Source organism: Triticum urartu, chromosome 6, assembly GCF_003073215.2.
Source record: "Triticum urartu cultivar G1812 chromosome 6, Tu2.1, whole genome shotgun sequence".
Lineage (NCBI taxonomy): Eukaryota > Viridiplantae > Streptophyta > Magnoliopsida > Poales > Poaceae > Triticum > Triticum urartu.
In genome coordinates, this window is record NC_053027.1 from 78,253,052 (window position 1) to 78,259,086 (window position 6,035).

The following is a 6,035-nucleotide window of genomic DNA, read 5'->3' on the forward strand; positions in this document are numbered from 1 at the left end:
AGACCCTAAAATTGAAAAGCATTTCAAATGAACTCTGAAAAGGTTGAAAGTTTGCATGGTATCATCATTTCATCCACATAGCATGTGCAAGAAAGTAGAGAGGGTTACGACAAAAACTGGATGCACTTCGTGTACACAACGGACATTCTCTTTTGAAGTATCAGGGTTTCGTACGGAAACTCGTCTGTTAAAATGGATTTCATTTTTTAACTTATTTGAACTCCATAGTTTTTCTGTGTTCAAAATGTACCATTCAAAGCCACATCATAAATTTTCAACCCTTTCTGACTTCATTTGTAATTTTCATGCATTTACTGATTATTTTGAGCTATAAGAGCCTGAAATTGAAAAGCATTTCAAATGAACTCTGAAAAGGTTGAAAGTTGGCATGGTATCAGCATTTCATCCACATAGCATGTGCCATAAAGTAAAGAGACGGCAAAAACTGGATGCACTTCGTGTCCACAACGGAGAATCTCTTTCGAAGTATCAGGGTTACATACGGAAACTCGTCTTTTACAAAGGGATTTCATTTTTTAACTTATTTGAACTCCATAGTTTTTCTGTATTCAAAATGCAGCATTCAAAGCCACATCATCAATTTTCAACCCTTTCTGACTTCATTTGTTATTTTTCATGCATTTACTGATTATTTTGAGCTATAAAACCCTGAAATTGAAAAGCATTTCAAATGAACTCTTAAAAGGTTGAAAGTTTGCATGGTATCATCATTTCATCCACATAGCATGTGCAAGAAAGTAGAGAGGGTTACGACAAAAAATGGATGCACTTCGTGTACACAACGGACAATCTCTTTCGAAGTATCAGGGTTTCATACGGAAACTCGTTTGTTACAAAGGGATTTCATTTTTTAACTTATTTGAACACCATAGTTTTTCTGTGTTCAAAATGTACCATTCAAAGGCACATCATCAATTTGCAACCCTTTCTGACTTCATTTGTTATTTCTCATGCATTTATTGATTATTTTGAGCTATAGACCCTGAAATTGAAAAGCATTTCAAATGAACTCTGAAAAGGATGAAAGTTGGCATCGTATCATCATTTCATCCACATAGCATGTGCAAGAAAGTAGAGAGGGGTACGGCAAAAACCGGATGGACTTCGTGTACACAACGGACAAACTCTTTCGAAGTGTCAGGGTTTCGTACAGAAACTCGACTGTTACAAGGGGATTTCATTTTTTAACTTATTTGAACTCCATAGATTTTCTATGTTCAAAATGCACCATTCAAAGCCAAATCTTCAATTTTCAACCCTTTCTGACTTCATTTGTTATTTTTCATGCATTTACTGATTATTTTGAGCTATAAGACCCTGAAATTGAAAAGCATTTCAAATGAACTCTGAAAAGGTTGAAAGTTGGCATGGTATCATCATTTCATCCACATAGCATGTGCAATAAAGTAGAGAGGGTTACAGGAAAAACTGGATGCACTTCGTGTACACAACGGACAATCTCTTTCGAAGTATCAGGGTTTCATACGGAAACTCGTTTGTTACAAAGGGATTTCGTTTTTTAAAATATTTGAACTCGATAGTTTCTCTGTGTTTAAAATGCACCATTCAAAGCCACATCATCAATTTTCAACCCTTTCCGACTTCATTTGTTATTTTTCATGCATTTACGGATTATCTTGAGCTATAAGACCCTGAAATTGAAAGCATTTCAAATGAACTCTGAAAAGGTTGAAAGTTGGCATGGTTTCATCATTTCATCCACATAGCATGTGCAAGAAAGTAGAGAGGGATACAGCAAAAAGTGGATGCACTTCATGTACACAATGGACAATCTCTTTCGAAGTATCAGGGTTTCATACGGAAACTCGTCTATTACAAAGGGATTTTATTTTTTAACTTATTTGAACACCATAGTTTTTCTCTGTTCAAAATGCACCATTCAAAGCCACATCATCAATTTTCAACCCTTTCTGACTTCATTTGTTATTTTTCATGCATTTACTGATTATATTGAGCTATAAGACCCTGAAATTGAAAAGCATTACAAATGAACTCTAAAAGCTTGAAAGTTAGCATGGTATCAACATTTCATCCACATAGCATGTGCAAGAATTAGAGAGGGTTACGGAAAAAACTAGATGCACTTCGTGTACACAACGGACAATCTCTTTCGAAGTGTCAGGGTTTCATACGGAAACTCGTTTGTTACAATGGGATTTCGTTTTTTAAAATATTTGAACTCGATAGTTTCTCTGTGTTCAAAATGCACCATTCAAAGCCACATCATCAATTTTCAACCCTTTCCGACTTCATTTGTTATTTTTCATGCATTTACGGATTATCTTGAGCTATAAGACCCTGAAATTGAAAGCATTTCAAATGAACTCTGAAAAGGTTGAAAGTTGGCATGGTTTCATCATTTCATCCACATAGCATGTGCAAGAAAGTAGAGAGGGATACGGCAAAAACTGGATGCACTTCGTGTCCACAACGGACAATCTCTTTCGAAGTATCAGGGTTACATACGGAAACTCGTCTTTTACAAAGGGATTTCATTTTTTAACTTATTTGAACTCCATAGTTTTTCTGTATTCAAAATGCACCATTCAAAGCCACATCATCAATTTTCAACCCTTTCTGACTTCATTTGTTATTTTTCATGCATTTACTGATTATTTTGAGCTATAAGACCCTGAAATTGAAAAGCATTTCAAATGAACTCTAAAAGGTTGAAAGTTAGCATGGTATCAACATTTCATCCACATAGCATGTGCAAGAATTAGAGAGGGTTACGGAAAAAACTAGATGCACTTCGTGTACACAACGGACAATCTCTTTCGAAGTATGAGGGTTTCATACGGAAACTCGTCTGTTACAAAGGGATTTCATTTTTTAACTTATTTCAACTCCATAGTTTTTATGTGTTCAAAATGCACCATTCAAGGCCACATCATCAATTTTCAACCCTTTCTGACTTTATTTGTTATTTTTCATGCATTTACTGATTATCTTGAGCTATAAGACCCTGAAATTGAAAAGCATTTCACATGAACTCTGAAAAGGTTGAAAGTTGGCATGGTATCATCATTTCATCCACATAGCATGTGCAAGAAAGTAGATAGGGTTACGGCAAAAACTGGATGCACTTCGTGTCCACAACGGACAATCTCTTTCGAAGTATCAGGGTTACATACGGAAACTCATCTGTTACGAAGGGATTTCATTTTATAACTTATTTGAACACCAAAGTTTTTCTGTGTTCAAAATGGACCACGCAAAGCCACATCATCAATTTTCAACCCTTTCTGACTTCATTGGTTATTTTTCATGCATCTACAGATTATTTTGAGCTATAAGACCCTGATCTTGAAAAGCATTTCAAATGAACTCTGAATAGGTTGAAAGTTGGCATGGTATCATCATTTCATCCACATAGCATTTGCAAGAAAGTAGAGAGGGGTACCTCAAAAACTGGATGCACTTCGTGTACACAATGGACAATCTCTTTCGAAGTATCAGAGTTTCGTACGGAAACTCGTCTGTTACAAAGGGATTTCATTTTTTAACTTATTTGAACTCCGTAGTTTTTCTGTGTTCAAAATGCACCATTCAAAGCCACATCATCAATTTTCAACCATTTCTGACTTCATTTGTTATTTTTCATGCATTTATTGATTATTTTGAGCTATAAAACCCTGAAATTGAAAAGCATTTCAAATGAACTCTAAAAGGTTGAAAGTTTGCATGGTATCAACATTTCATCCACATAGCATGTGCAAGAATTAGAGAGGGTTACGGCAAAAACTAGATGCACTTCGTGTACACAATGGACAATCTCTTTCGAAGTATGAGGGTTTCATACGGAAACTCGTCTGTTACAAAGGGATTTCATTTTTTAACTTATTTCAACTCCATAGTTTTTATGTGTTCAAAATGCACCATTCAAAGCCACATAATCAATTTTCAACCCTTTCTAACTTCATTTGTTATTTTTCATGCGTTTACTGATTATTTTCATCCATAAGACCCTGAAATTGAAAAGCGTTTCAAATGAACTCTGAAAAGGTTGAAAGTTGGCATGGTATCATCATTTCATCCACATAGCATGTGCAATAACGTAGAGAGGGTTACGGAAAAAACTGGATGCACTTCGTGTACACAACGGACAATATCTTTCGAAGTATCAGGGTTTCATACGGAAACTCGTCAGTTAAAAAGGGATCAATGTTCGAGAATTCATCTAATTAACCAGTTAACTTGCCGATTAATGCCTGCTCATATGGAACTCGAGTAGCCGATTACCCGATAAATCATTCGTTTAATTGATTAAATGGCCGATTAACTTGCCGATTAGCCTATTAATCCCCTACTCACCAGCCGACCGAGCAGCTAGCAGTTAACGATTTCCTCAACAATGAAAGGGATTTCATTTTTTAACTTATTTGAACTCCATAGTTTTTCTATGTTCAAAATGCACTTTCAAAGCCACATCATCAATTTTCAACCCTTTCTGACTTCATTTGTTATTTTTCAAGCATTTACAGATTATTTTGAGTTATAAGACCCTGAAATTGAAAAGCATTTCAAATGAACTCTGGAAACGTTGAAAGTTGGCATGGTATCGTCATTTCATCCACAAAGCATGTGCAAGAAACTAGAGAGGGTGTTGACACCTGATTTTGGCACAATGCAGAATGCAATGGAGATGGCCTCAAATGACAAAATATTCTAAATGAGAAATTTCACATTGCTGAGTGGAACAACTTTGATGTTTGGGCCATAATCATTCGGCATCATATCAAAGACGAAAACTACACTCAGATTGTCATGTTTAGGTGTTCTGAGTGCTTTGGTCAAGTACGCCTCCAGGACAATCTTGGATGAAGGAATGCTCTACATGAATTGTCTTCGTCTCGTTGAATCGGTCGATTTTGATATAAAAATCATCTCAATCCGAGTTCGTATGAAAAAGTTAGAGCTATCTGGATGCAGCCCTGTCAAGAGGCGAAATATGACGCGGAAGACCAGACATGTCTTGGCAAGTGTCTGATGTAATGCGTGAGTGTTTTGGCCCAGAAGACGGCCTCGAATCGGAAAACGTTCAACACGAAAGTTTTTCGTCTCGTCAAAACGGTCAACTTTGCTTTTGGACACATTTTCATCCGAGGTCGTTTACTGCCTCAAAAACCTTGCCGGGGAAAGCTTGCCGCCGTGAACAGTAACCTTGCCGGGGAGAGCTTGCCGCCGTGAACAGTAACCCTGCCGGGGAAAGCTTGCCGCCGTGAACAGTAACCTTGCCGGGGAAAGCTTGCCGTGAACAGTAACCTTGCCGGGGAAAGCTTGCCGCCGTGAACAGTAACCTTGCCGGGGAAAGCTTGCCGCCGTGAACAGTAACCTTGCCGGGGGAGAGCTTGCCGCCGTGAACAGTAACCTGCCGGGGAAAGCTTGCCGCCGTGAACAGTAACCTTGCCGGGAAAGCTTGCTGCCGTGAACAGTAGAAACTGTCGAGGCCAATCTGACCAGATGCTGAAGATGGGCTCAAATACTTATCTAGATGGCTTCGGATGAAGAAGTGTTCAACACAGGAGTTGTTCGTAACGTCGAAACGGTCAACTTTGCTTTTGGAGTCATCATCATCCGACGTAGTATACGACCTGCAGAGACGCTGCAAGAGTCGGACGGTCCAGTCAGCTACATGAACGAGTCCATTCGAAATTAGAGATGACCCCGTGGAGTAATCAAGATGGCCTTATTTGGAAAAGTGATCAACATACGGATTGTTGGCCTCGTCGAAGCACACATAATTGATATTTGAACCTTCTCCATCGGAAGTCATATGCAGATTCCACAGCCCACGCAAGGAGCAAGACAGAAGATTGGACCAGATTCGGGCTGAATCCGAGTGGGACCAGAACTAGGATTCTAGGACGTGAATTGATGTAATTTTCTTGTAAGGAAAGCCTAGATAAATCCTTTGCTTGTACGGGAAGTCCAGCCGCCTCTTATATATGTTGGGGGTGACGGCCGATTGAACAACACACAATCGAACAAAT